The sequence below is a fragment of the Aquarana catesbeiana genome, linkage group LG01 (genome assembly GCF_042186555.1).
Source record: "Aquarana catesbeiana isolate 2022-GZ linkage group LG01, ASM4218655v1, whole genome shotgun sequence".
In the NCBI taxonomy this organism is placed as follows: Eukaryota; Metazoa; Chordata; class Amphibia; order Anura; family Ranidae; genus Aquarana; species Aquarana catesbeiana.
This window is the reverse complement of record NC_133324.1, coordinates 727,537,599-727,552,839: the sequence shown is the minus strand read 5'-3', so window position 1 is coordinate 727,552,839 and position 15,241 is coordinate 727,537,599.

Here is a 15,241-nt window from a genome sequence, read left to right as displayed (position 1 = left end):
GTGTGTGATATTGTCAGTTTACATTCTGTTGCAGTGGTGACTGGAAAGCAATAGGATCTTATAAAAGTATAATTTTTATAAATATTTTTATGCCATATGTGCCATTTTTTATTTTTGCTGAGCTTATGCCGTGCTGAGTAATACTAGGAACCCAAGGAAACTATGGATGTGCGCTCTACCTTTCACCACCCTCCTCCAGAGATAATAGGAAAGTAAAAAAATATTGCTATAGCATGTAGAATGTACTAATTACTCAATTCCAAGCATATATCAGCTCCTGATTGTTACAATACAATCAAGATCTTTATTTCACATAAGCTAAAAGTACTCCATAGACAACACCGACGCTATATCCTGGCCTAGGCCGACAAGGCCCAGGCCTAGGGCAGCACTTTGCAGGGGGGCAGCACGGAAACAGTCCCTGCTGGCTCATGGGGCGGACCGGGCTGATAGGCAAATTAGTCTAGCGCCCCTATAAAGCGGCTGCGCTGCTTCCTGTATGCGGGCAGTTGGCATTCCGCAACTGTGGGGGGGGGGTGCTTCTAATTTTGACTGTCCCATCATCCTGGACCGCAAACCTTCCTCACTGAGCTATGTTTTCTGCTGCACCATTGGCATGGTTAAATCTTCTCAGTCCTCTCCATAAAATTATCAGAAATTTGTGCTTAACCACTTGCCGCCCGCCATATAGCAGAATAACGGCGGCAAAGTGGTTGTGTTATCCTGATCTGACGTTATATGACGTGATCAGGATAACAGAGCCGGCGCATGCCGTCTGACACACCGCAACTCCGATTGTGGTATGAAGCCTCTGACAGAGGCTTCTTACCACGTGATCAGCTGTGACCAATCACAGCTGATCATTGCGTGAACCAGGAAGTGCTGGTAAGCGTCTTTCTTCGGTTCACGCTGACAGGGAGAGATTGGCGGCTCTCCCTGTCAGAGGGGGGTCTGTGCTGATAATCAGCACATTGATTATCAGGACAGCCCCCATCAAAAGGTGCCCATCAGCTGCCAATCAGTGCCCAATACCTGCCAGCCTGTCCCCATAATAAATGGATGTCAGTGCCAATCAGTGCCCACAACATTGCCCAAAAAAGTAATGCCTGTCAGTGCCCCATCAAAGTGCCAATCAGTGCCACTCAGAAATGGCTGTCAGTAGCTCCTCATCAGTGCTGCCTATCCAGTGCCACCTATCAGTGCCATCAGTGCCGCCAGTGCCCATCATTTTTATTTTAAATGGTCAGCGTTTTTTTGTTTATAGCGCAAATATTAAAAACCGCAGAGGTGATCAAATACCACCAAAAGAAAGCTCTATTTGTGGGAAGAAAATGATAAAAATTTAGTTTGGGTACACTGTTGTATGACCGCGCAATTGTCATTCAAAGCGCGACAGCGCTGGAAGCTAACAATTGTCCTGGACAGGAAGGGGGGAAAGTGCCTGGTATTGAAGTGGTTAAAGTAGAACTAGAGGCAACGTTTTTTTTTTCATTTTGGATAGCGTGAGGGAGGGTTTTAGCCCCTGTCAGTTTATTTTTTACCATCCCTGTGTCATTGCAGAGATTTCCCTTCACTTCCTGCCCCATAGCCAAACAGGAAGTGAGAGGAAATCTATGCAAATGAAGGGAATCCATTATCCCCCAGGCTCTCAGAACTAGTGACCCCACTAGAAAATTTCAGGGTGGGTCTTAAACAGCAAGGACTGTGTCCTTGGCAGGAAGGGGTGAGTCATATTTAAATTAGGGGGTGCATGAGTTTAGTCAGGCCTAGGGCAGTACAAAACCTAAATAAACTACTGGACAACACATAAACATACATTGATTAAAATAAACCTAGTGCTCTTAATCCACCTAATTAAATCTATAGTAATTGGGTATTTATATATGTATATATCTTTGAGACATCAAGAGGCAAACCTCAAGTGGCCACCAAAGTCACTGCTCCACACGGTAGAAATGAGAATAGTGACTTCCAAAAGACTTGCAGTATTGGAGATGAAACCCTCTTGTCAATTGAATTATATCCGATTGGCCCTTTATTACAGTATATGTAGATACTTTTAGGGTAAAGTTGTTGACACACTTTCAATTCATAATGTTGTAAATTCTGTCGATGAGTTATTATAAGCCAGTTTTTAGAAATGAGCATGCATCCTTCATATAGTATTAGCTGTACCATCCCACATATTTCAGGGATTCAACATCAAATATATAAGTCCTTATAATTTCCTGTAGAACTGATAGATTCACCACATCATGGTCTAGAGGAGGTGACTCAAGAGTATGGGGACATACACAGTCCACAAATTATCAAGGATAATTTGCAATGTTGGACCCCATCATCTCCCTCACATAGGTGAATCCATTAATGCATGGTATGCAGACAAACATTCCATAAGTAAGATAAGTAAAATTACATTAACAAGTTGTATCTTTTTATAAATGCATAGACCCTTCTCCCTCGCAGGGTGTCTGCGTTGTTCCTGCACTTGATTTTAAAGATGCATTTGTCAGACTTTTACAACAATGGATCATCCACTCATCAACAAAAATATCCAGGGTTATTCAGACATCCATATATTCCAATACAGCCAGTGTATAAAGGTTCAAACTCCGGTGGCTCAAAAGCTATTAGTCATATATTGTGGATTTGCAACAAGGGATCTTTGTCATAGATAATTCTGAGCATGCATCCTTCATATAGTATTAGCTGTACACAGTGCCGGACAAGATCATCTAGGGCCCAGGGCGAACGTGCCAAACTGTGTGTGCCCCCCCCCCAAGATCTGAGCGTTACACGTCAGCAAATATCTCCCCACAAAAACACTGAGCACTAATCTGCATGCTTACCCCCTAAGCATAAATCTCCCAGTACAAATCCGTCCCCTGCTGAAATCCCCCAGATCCCTCAGCACAAATCTTTGCCCCCCCATCCCCCAGATCCCCTCAGCTAAAATTCCCCCTCCAAAAAAAAATTCACCCCTCCTAGCAGAAATTATCTTCCCCTAAACTAGTGAACACATCCCCCCCAATTTCAAATCCCCCCTGCACAAATTCCCCCCAAATCCCCCACCTAGCACAAATCTTTTCCCCCCATTCCCCTCCCAACACAGATCCCCCTAAAGCACCACTCTTAGCACTCCCCCAAATTTCCCCTCCTAGAACAATACTTACCCCTGCACCCCCTAAATTCCCCCTTCCAACACAAATCCCCCCCTAGTTTCCTTATAGCACTCCCCACCTCACATGATACCACAGTGCTTAGGGCAGCCACCCCTCCTGCCCACCCCTTGTCCCGGCCCTGGCTGTACAATCCCACATATATCAGGGATCCAACACTAACACCAGAGGTCTCTGAAGCAGCCGGTTTACCGGCAAAACCAGTCAGATATGGTTAACTTGCTGTCTACCTCCACCCACTGATTGACTGATGCACCGGATCAGATGGACTGTACACTATATGATAAGTAGCAAACTTACCTATGGCAAAGATTCCTTGTTGCATATCCACAGTATATGGCTAATAGCTTTTGAGCCATCAGAGTTTGAGGCTGGATTCACACTGATGCGAATTGGATGCCGCTTCCAATTTGCATAGCAGGGGATTGTGACCGGCTCTCTATGGAGCTGGTTCACACATCTCCGCAGGGGCTCCGGTGCGAATTGCAAAGGTCATTTGGTCCTTTTCAGGTCTGAATTCAGCCCAAAATTTGGGCTGCAATTGGATCTGAAACGGTGAATGGAGATGCACCGGACTCTTGCTGTGAGCCGCTGCGTGCTGTAGAGTGAACCCAGCCTGAACCTTTATACGCTGGCTGTATTGGAATATATGGATGTCTGAATACAGCAGAGACTCCATGGGACACTATGGACTCTCAGTGCTAAATAACTCTGGATATTTTTGTTGATGAGTGGATGATCCATTGTTATGAAAATCAGAAAATTACATCTTTAAAATCAAGTGCAGGAACAAAGCAGACACCCTGTGGAGGAGAAGGGTCGATGCATTTATAGAAGGATATATGAATACAACTTGTTAATGTAATTTTACTTATCTCCTCTGGACCAGGAATGTTTGTCTGCATACCATGCATTAATGGATTCACCTATGTGAGGGAGATGACTGGGGTCCAACAGTGTGAATGATCCTTGATGATTTGTGGACTATGTGGGGTTGATTTACTAAAGGCAAATAGACAGTGCACTTTGCACGCTGCAAGAGCAGTTGCTCCAGAGCTTAGTAAATAAGCAGGAGCTCTGCTGACTTCCATCATCCAATCACATGCAAGCAAAAATGCTGTCTTTTTAAAATTTCCTTGCATGTGATTGGGTATTCTTTGTAAACTGAAGCTTTACCTCATTTAATAAGCTCTGGAGCAACTGCACTTGCATCGTCCAACTGCACTTTGCAAAGTGCACAGTCTATTTGCCTTTAGTAAATCAACCACTGTGAGTCCCCATCTCCTTGAGTCACCTCCTCTAGACCATGATGTGGTGAATCTATCAGTTCTACAGGAAACTATAAGGACTTATACCTTTTGTGTTTGATCCCTGATATATGTGGGATTATACAGCTAATACTTTATGAAGGATGCATGCTCATTTCGAATAACTTATAATAACCCATCAACAGAACAACCCATAATAACTCATCAACAGAATTTACAACATTATGAATTGAAAGTGTGTCAACAGCGTTACCCTAAACATTTCTACATATATTAAAGGGACAATCTGATATAGTTCAATTGAGAAAGAGGGTTTCATCTCCAATACTGCAAGTCTTTTGGAAGTCACTAGTCTCATTTCCGTAGGGTGGAGCAGTGACTTTGGTGGTCACCTGAATGGGTTTAATTGTGTGGAGTAAGAGCAGCAGGTTGATTGTAATCAATGTATGTGTTGTCTATAGAGTACTTTTAACTTATATGAAATAAAGATTTTATTTTCGTTTTAACAATCGGGATATGCTTGGAATTTAGTAATTAGTACATTCTACATGCTATAGCAACATTTTTCTACTTCCTATTATCCCTGGAGGAGGGTGGTGATAGGTAGAGCCCACATCCATAGTTTCCTTGGGTTTCTAGTATTTGATGTTTTGTGGAGGGCTCCCTCACAGAAAACTAAATTTTCAAATAAGTGATTTAGGGTCAAGTAGGGTAGGATTTGGTGTTGTTATTGTGCTAAGTAATATCATCCAGTAACACTGTTACTAGTGTAGCATGGCCCCCTTGGGGACTGCTGAGAATTACCTGCTCGTCTGCACAGCCATGACCAACCCACCTGACACTCTGGGTTCAGACATCCTCATAACACTGTGCGGTGAGAATCAAACAACTCAGTTGTATTAGGTTCTGAATATTTTACTGGAATCAAAAAGGGAATAGTTATTTCACAGAAAGAGGTAATAAATCTGCTGAGCCGGGATAACAGCATCAACTCAGCAAACAAATTCCTCCCAATGACACAAACAATGGTTCAGCAATGAACAATATTATATACATGTATGTATATTCAAGTAGGTACACTATATTCAGATTCAAAGTCACCTCCCAGCGGATGTTTCAGTTAACTACTTATGTTGCCACTCTGAGATAGATGTGATCTAGCCAGCCTATGCTATCCTAATGAAAGAGCAGGTCTACAGAAGGTAATGTATAGGTTTTCCTATGATTAATGGCAATAGAGTTCCACGTTGCAGATCTGATGTTCTTCGCTAGCTAGTTGGAGCTCGTTAACTCTAATCCGTTTGGTTGAAGGTAAAGCAATAGATTCCTAGTGGTGAAGATTTAAGGCATTTGAGCACAGTGTTCAAGCAATGCAGTAAAGTGTTCTTGGGGTAAATATGTCTGTGCACAGTGTTCTGTAATGGTGGTAGTGAACAGATAAAAGGTCGAGCAATTTGCCATCTCACCAGCGACCAAATAGATCCGAGGTCTTCTGGACAGGAACACGTGTAGCATGACTCGGCAGCAGATCCGCTGTCTCGGTCTTCCAAAGTGACTTGCCCAACGCACCCGCACCGACATGTAGGCGATCCAAGTGATGTTAGCGACAGGATGTCTGACAGCGAATAACAGAGCTAGGCCCCTTAGGCCTCGGGGTGGAAGTAAGGCTCCGCGTGGTAGTCCGCAACCTCTCTCTCCCTGTTACACAGAGAGGTCCATCTGGCATCAGGCCCAGGATGAAGAGACCTCTGCGCAGGCTTCTTGCTCCTTTTATGGTCACTCCCAGCAACCTTCATGTCACGATAAGGATCCCTGGGATGTGTAGTCTTAGGGCACATGGGTGCATAGCAATAGTCTGAAGGAGAACTATACATCCCATAATTCACTTTGTTGGACACACAAGTATGAGGTCACTGATTACATGGATGACCAAAGGGACAAACGATGTCTAGAAACACTTTAAAGGTACAGTGCTTTCTGTTAACAGTTCATATCGTTACACTAGTAAAGCTGTGCAAAGAGCAATGATAATATGCGAAGTGCAGTTATCTATAGAAACCAATCAGGTGTAAGTTTATCGCAATCAGACCATTGGTAAAAAATTTGGATTGGTGGTTGTGGGCATTGCTTTTTGCTTTACAGAACAGAATAGTTGCCATGTAAATAATTTTACCACTTTCTAAGAAAATACTTGTGCCATGGCAGAATCAGTAATAGATTTATGAAAACTTAAATAAAGCACAAATATGGCTGATGTATCTCTCAACCAATCAATCAGATGTCATTTTTTTTTCCCTCCTGTAACCGGCACTTGTAAAAAGACACAAGGAATGTTTCTTTGATCTCGTTTTTATAAAACAGCTCCAGCATTTTGCATTGCACACTGCACATGCCAAGTCACTACAGTAATAGAGGAAAACCACAAACCTGATATAAAACAAACCATTGAAAACAATTGCAAGACATTTGTCCTCGACCGTGTCATCAAACTCACACACACATTTAACCAAAACCACACTGCCCTTTCCAGAGGAGATTGATTTACTAGTCTTGGACGCAACCACTCACTGATTTTTATCATCTGAATGTATTTCTCTCCCAAAGCCAAAATAACCTTTTATATTGTTTGTTTAGTGCACTTAGGAAAATGCAGCCTTGTCAGTCATGCTGAAGGGTTTTATTTAGCAGGCAATGAAATGTGTTTGAAATGTTTCATTAATAACATGTGTTTACTATTGGGAGAAGCAAACTTAGTGTGCGAAGATTTTGTTTGTCTATCATTTACTGTAACCTCACTGTTAATAACATACAATGGTTTGTGGTTATGCCACAATCTAACTCAGGTTTGAATATATAAACTACAATCATGGTGGTCTGCACAGAACAGTGGCACAGAGGCATTGCATAACCTGCTATATGAGCCTCTGACCTGGAAGGCGCAGTGATCTAATCATATTTTTGGACTGGAAATAAAACAAAAAACTCATGTGAGAAACACATTTCTATACTTTATTCCCTTCTTAAAAGAAGGAAAGAAGCAAGTATTTGACATTCCTTCTCCTTTAGGCAAATTAAATGCAGATATCACTAAGGTTTTAATTTTCAACAGCTTTAGAAGAACAAGATATTTTCCTATGTGCTCCACACTGTATATGGTGCCTGGGTAAACAGCACAAAACTCCCGCAATCCTCTTCACTTCGCATATTAAATAAATGTTTTGGATGGAAACATCACTCCATGAAAATCGCTGAGAATTAACTTTGTATTTTCACAAATGGAACAAGTACCTCTTGTAGAAATGGCCAAATTGAAATAGGCATGACATTTGAAAGAGTGTAGAATGCTAGTGTGTTATAGATTTAGATTGGATATTAAATTAATCCAAGCTACAAGTTCTTGTGGCAGGGAGGGTTAGTCCAGCATGGTAGTGTATTGTGTGCTTCTCAACAGTTTATGAAGACCAAAGAGAGTCTAGAAGTTCTTGTAGCAGGGAGGGTCAGTCTGGCATGGTATTGCACTGTGTGTTCTTTAACAGCTTATGAAGACCAAAGTCGAGCTACCTATAGTGTGCCCAATGAATGGGGCAGATAGAATAAAAACGTTTAGTTAAAGATTGACAGATTTGTGTATTTGACAGACTGTAAAAGGCAGTTATATATGAATATTATAAGCAAAAGATTGCCGCTCCAATCTCTCAAATCCGTATCAAGACACCCGCCCTAATGGAACTCACAGGTGCTGGCTCTGCACAAGCTTGAGGAAAGAAAAAGATCCTGGACGGCCACACACCATAGAAGGCATCTTTATTGATATGAAGAAATAAAATCCAAATGCAGTCACCTCATGTACAGGGAGGGACAGGAGAGGTAGCTAACATGTTTCACGCCCCATCATGGCACTTATTCATAGCTGGCCAGCTATGAATAAGCGCCATGATGGGGCGTGAAACATGTTAGCTACCTCTCCTGTCCCTCCCTGTACATGAGGTGACTGCATTTGGATTTTATTTCTTCATATCAATAAAGATGCCTTCTATGGTGTGTGGCCGTCCAGGATCTTTTTCTTTCCTACATATGAATATTACTGCATCTCTTCATAGACCAGTTAAATTGAGGAATACATTAAAGACAAACACATTCAGTTACATTCTTGTTCTGTTTCAAATTCTACTTTATGCATAGATCTCGATCTATTTGGACAGTATGATCACTTACTTATACAGCACAATCCCCAGACAGCTATACTCTTTAAAAAGGAGTTGAACCTGATGCAGTTTTACTTTCCATACTAGAAGTGAGGTCACCTGGCTCTGACTGACGCATTGCGTCATAGTTATCATGTCTTCTTCAGGGATCCTGGAACAAAATCAGGAGAGGATGAGAAACACAGCCTGTGGCATACTACATGCTATTCTGAGACACGCTGCATTTGATTTTTATCAAGTTGCGTGTAATTTATTCTCTATTAAAGTGTTGTTAGTTTTTAACTTTACTACACTATTGGCGATTTCTCTTTCTTTGGAGTGGCACCTGTATATGAGGGAAGAATCTGATCCCTTAAAGGATCCTATACATGCCATCACTTACTTCCAGAGTACAGTCGGGGAGAACTACATATAATCCAGTGATACCTGAGCTGAAGATTGAGTGCATGAGACCTATGTAATATATGGGGAAAAGTGAGCTCATAAGTAGTAAGGTGGTGGGATCATAATCTATTACTTTCATTGGGACACTGTTTTGCACCAGCAGAAAATATATTTTCTAAAAAGGACATTTTATTGCACTTTTTTCTCTTCTAATGCCCCGTACACACGGTCAGATTTTCCGATGGAAAATGTGTGATAGGACCTTGTTGTCGGAAATTCTGACCGTGTGTGGGCTCCATCACACATTTTCCATCGGATTTTCCGACACACAAAGTTTGAGAGCAGGATATAAAATTTTCCGACAACAAAATCCGTTGTCGGAAATTCCGATCGTGTGTACACAAATCCGACGGACAAAGTGCCATGCATGCTCAGAATAAATAAAGAGATTAAAGCTATTGGCCACTGCCCCATTTATAGTCCCGACGTACGTGTTTTACGTCACTGCGTTTAGAACGATCGGATTTTCCGACAACTTTGTGTGACCGTGTGTATGCATGACAAGTTTGAGCCAACATCCGTCGGAAAAAATCCATGGATTTTGTTGTCGGAATGTCCGTACAAAGTCCGACCGTGTGTACGGGGCATTAGTCACATTGATGAGAATGCTGTGTGTATCACATTGAGCAGAACTGTTGCAGCACTGAGGTTGTGGTATCCACACTCCCAATAGTGGTAAGGACATTTAGAAGAGTGAAAATATTGGACACATTCTATACAAGGACTCACAATATTGAATGTGTGATAACCTTCTGTTTTGAATATACTGGATTTACTGCACTGGGATTGATTTTGTTTCACCCTTTGTGTATTGTGAATTAGTCCATTTTTGGCATAATGCAGAACAAGTTCATGACTCAAATGGTGGAAGCCCCAATTAGAGACAATGCACAGGAGGTGTGAGGACACAGAGTGGCATGTGGGCGGGTATAACAGGCAATGCCAGCTGAGGTTTGCAGGGAATAGATGACCATAAATCACCAGTCAGGAACCAGGGACTGGAACACAGTGAAGCTTGATCAGTAGGCAGGAGCGTAGCCGGGACACACACCAAGAGGTCATCAACAACTGGGCAGCAAAGGTACAGGAACACAAGACAAGAGCTGAGTCAGAGTACAAGCCGAGGTCACAATAGACAGGCGGGAATCCAGAGATTGGTCTAGGGCAAGCCGGGTCAAGCACAGGTAGGCAGATATAGCAGGTCAAGGCACAGGTAAACAGGAACTAGCTGAAGACCACTCAGCAATCTGTTCTTGCCACAGTTCAGATTAAATAAACTGTTTCACACCAGTGCGTGCATGTGTGCACGTGCTCACATGCATGAGCATATGTCCAATTTTTCTTGGGCACATGCTAATACATTTGCGAATGCGTGCTAATGCCTTTTCTGTATTGAGCCTTTGCTCATAAGTATTAGCATGAACATGTAGTGTCCTGGTTCCAACTGAGCTTCTTTTACAGAAAGGGAGATAAGAGGATAGGATAAGAATGATAAACTCAAAGTAGCCAACTTTACTAAGCTAAATAATACTGATACTAAATGGGATGAAATGTATGCAACAAAGAACTGAAGAAATGTAGGAGTGCTTTAAGGACCCATTAAACAATGGCATTCATCAGTGTATTCCGCTGTGCATCAAATATAAAAGAACAAAAGTAAAATCTTAACACAACGTAATAATAATGTAAAAGGCATATTATTGAGAAAAAATAGTCCTTTAAAAAAATATAAGACTGAAGGGTCACCATCAGCATAACTACAAAGAAGGGTTGCACCGATACCACTTTTCTAAGACCGAGTACAAGTACCGATACTTTTTTCAAGTACACGCCAATACTGATTACAATACTTTTTTTTTAATGTCAAGTGACAGTTTTCAAAGCACAATACAGATACACAATACAATACAGGCACTGATGGCTGGCACTGTTAGATGGCACTTGCTGATGGGCACTGATTTGCAGCACTGATAGGTGGCACTGACTGATGGGCACTGATATGCGGCACTAATAGGTGGCACTGATATGTGGCACTTACTGATGGGCACTGATTTGCAGCACTGATAGATGGCACTGATAGGTGGCACTTATGGGCAATGATAGGTGGCACCGATATGTAGCACTTACTGATGGGCACTGATTTGCAGCACTGATAGGTGGCACTGACTGATGGGCACTGATTTGCAGCACTGATAGGTGGCACTGATAGGTGGCACTTATGGGCAATGATAGGTGGGACCGATATGTGGCACTTACTGATGGGCACTGATAGGTGGCACTGACTGACAGGCACTCATATGCGGCATTGATGGCTGGCATTGATGGCTGGAACTTATGGGCACTGATAGGTGGCACTGGTATGTGGCACTGACTGATGGGCACTGATTTGCAGCACTGATGGCTGGCACTGATAGGTGGCACTTATGGACAATGATAGGTGGAATTGATTGGTAGGCAGTGGCACTGATAATTGCTGGCAGCTTGGCATTAAAAAATGTAATCAACGATATAAAGAGAGTAACTATACAAGAGCCTATCTTGATACACCCCGCACTTAGCCTCAGTAAGCCTAGTCAGAATGCAGCAGCGGCCATCTTGTTACACCCAGCCCACATAATTAGTGAACTATATGGGCTGGGTGTAATAAGATGTCCGCTGCCACCTTGTAGTCAGGCTTACTGAGGCTGAGTGCAGGGTGTACCATGATGAGCTTTGCAGTGTACAGACTGACGGAGACCATCAGGGGCGACATGGGCCATACTAGTATCGGTGCAACCCTACTACAAAAGGTGCAATAAGAAATGCAAGAGCACGATCAGGGCAGCAAAAATAGATTACGAGAGACACATGGCTGAGTACAGTAAAAAAAAAAAAAAAATTCAAATCTATTATTAGTAAATAGGCTAAGTCAAAACATATTGTCTCCATAAAAGATGATCAGGGCAGGTTGGTCACAAGTGACAGGGAGAAACTGAGGGGTATGATAAACAAGACAGTAATGTTAATGACATTATATTAAGCGTAGCCTTGTGGCTTAAAGAAACCAGTGTTCAAAAAAGACTTGAAAAACCTAATAAGAACAAATCACCATGGCCAGATGGCTTACCCGAGAGTTCTCAATTAACTATGCCCTCTTGTAGCCAGACCATTGTTCCTAATTTTTAAGGACAGCTTACGAACTGAAATGTTACCAACAGATTGAAATGCAAACATGGGAAAAAAATTCAAAAAAGGGCCAAAATATATACCTAGAAACTACAGGCCAGTCAACCTAACATCAGTAGTAGACTATGGGAAGAAATGATACAGGGCCATAGCCAAGGATTTGCCCATGAGTTTGACAATTAGAAGTAACCAACATGGATTTATGAACAGCCGTTCTTTCCAGAACAACCGTTTAACATTCTATGAGGAGATTAGCTATAATTTGGTTAGAGGAAGGTAGATGTAGTGCATCTAGGTCTTTTGGCATTGATGAAATGCATGTGCCTTGATAGAAAACTGGTTGCAGTAGCCATTAATGGCTTATTTTTGAATGATCTACAGTAAGCAATCTGCCCCAGGGCTCTGTCCTTGCACCAATACGGTTCAACTTGTTCATCAACAATATAGAGGTTGGAATAAGTAATTCAATCTCTGTGTTTGTTGATGATACAAAGCTAAGCAGAGCACTAACTTCACAAGAAGATATAGCAATTTTATAAGACCTAGTTAAAACAGAGGGTTTAAAAGCTATATGTAAAATGTAAATGAATGCACTTGGTAGCTAAAAATATGCATGCAAGTTACTTGCTAGGAGGTGAACCACTGGGGAATTGAGGATGGAAAAGGATCTGGGGGTCCTAGTAGATAACAGACTCTGCAAAAGTATGCAATGCCGAGTTGCATAAAGCAAGGCTCTCAGACTATCATCATGGATTAAAAAGGTTATTTACTCTAGAGATAAATCTATAATTCTACCACTTTACAGAACTCTGATTCGGCCAAATCTTGCATATATTATCCAGTTTTGGTCACCAATTTTCAGGAAGGATGTCCATGAACTGGAGTGAGCCCAGAGAAGGGAAACAAATCTAAAAAGGGAGCTGGAGGACCCTAGTTATGAGGAACCACTACAAAAATTAAGCATATTTTCCCTGGTGAAGAGGTGCTTGAAAGGGAATATGATTACAATATACAAATCTCTAAATGATGACTCTAACATTGGAATAAAACTATTTAACCTAAGAGCTCTAAAAAAGACATGACCACACAATGAAGTTGGCTGAGAAGTGGTTCATTCTTGAACTGCTTAAGGGGTTTTTTACTAAAGCGGTAAGGATGCGGAATTTCCTTCCACAGGTGGTGGTGTCAGCAGGGAGTGTTGTTAAATGCAAAAAACTTTTAAAAGTGTTTCTAAAAAGAAACAGAATATACAGGGATATGGAAAATGGTAGTAACATAAACACAAACATACACACAGCCAGATAACTGGGTGCTCAGGATCTGAGAAGAGGAAAGCTTTGTCAGCAACTCAACTAGAGCATGTGAAGGAGGTACACCACATGCCCTGGCTGTACAGCATGGCCACTTTAAAATAGAAAAAACAGACATGTCCTTTTGAATGGTACGGCCCAGCCACTGCTTTGTCCTGCAGAACCCGCTTGCCTTCTGAAACCTCAGCCTTTCCCTAAATGTAATGGTATCTATAGTGGAAACAAATATGTGCTTTGGTGCACAATTCTACTCCAGCATCTGCAGAAGAAACACCTGCCTTGGAAAGGATGTTGCTGAAAATGGCAGGGTGGGTGTAGGAAAATCCTGACACTGATGCCCCAAGTGAATTTTCATAATTATTTCTTGGAATCTGTTACTATTTTACTTGGTGAGCCTTGGTCACAGAGCACAAGCTCCCTACCTATTCTACCTCAATCAATCAGAGAATACTTTGCAGTCATTGCGAAAATGCAAAGCATTTTCTGAATAGTACCTGTGCACAGGAGAGTTGGTGAGAAGCAACTGGCCAAACCCTACTGTGCCCCATTAGAGAGAACTGTTCCTCAAGCGTCTATTCCCGGGTTAGGAGGTACTTATCTTGAGCGCTAAAACATCTGATCTGGGACCCAGCATGTTGGCAAGCAGGGAAAGGGTTAAATACAGACAGACAGCCTGTCATTGTAACGTGTCCGTTAGGCAGGACCCTTCATAGGGTTCACTATCTTATTAACAACTATATATCTAGATAGATAGATAGATAGATAGATAGATAGATAGATAGATAGATAGATAGATAGATAGATAGATAGATAGATAGATAGATATACATATACATTTGTTTCCCAACTATATACCCTACTTGTTGCTGTTTTATATATTTCTTGAGGAGTTGTTTCCTTTTCTGTTTCTCTGGATGCTGCATATACATGCAGTGTATTGTTACAATGAAAATCTCCTCTTCAGCCTGGGTGTATCAGAGAATGTGGTGCTGCTTACAGAGTCATGGGCTTTTCGAACAGGGGACCCGTCCTTTGAGGACAAGAGCTACACTCAGCTTATGTCTATTGGATTTCAGATGGCCTGCTGGAAGGTCTGTCCAAAGTGAACTGAGCAGGAAAATGTTTTTCTGGAAGAGCATCTTAAAAAGAAATCTTCTGTACTGCAAAGCGAAAAGGTAAGCCTAGGTAGAAGCTGCTGCCGCTGGATACTGCAAGTTATCACTGCTCACAAGTTAAGGCACCAGTGGCTGCTATCAAAGGGTCAAGGTCACAAATTGTCTAGACAGAAAAAAAAACTGCTCTTTTAGATTCATCTAAAATGTGACCTCTATTGAAGAGTCATTGGATTATTCTGACTACTAATAAAGGGCAGACAACATCTATTATCAGCCAGGGCTACAATAAATTGGGATTTGGAAAATGAGATTCACCCCACAACTTGTGAGATCTGCTGGTATGTTGTGTGGATATCCTACATCCTTAACCCTCTCTCTCAAAGTATTTTCCAGCAATACAATTACAAAAAGACAAGGATGCACCCCATGGGAGCTAAAGAACTGAGTAAAGGAGGGTTATAACTCCTTTCATATTTTTTTCCCATCTGTGTCACTTTGGGAAGATTTCCCTTAGTATCCTGTACCATAGGCACAACAGGAAGTGAGAGAAAATCC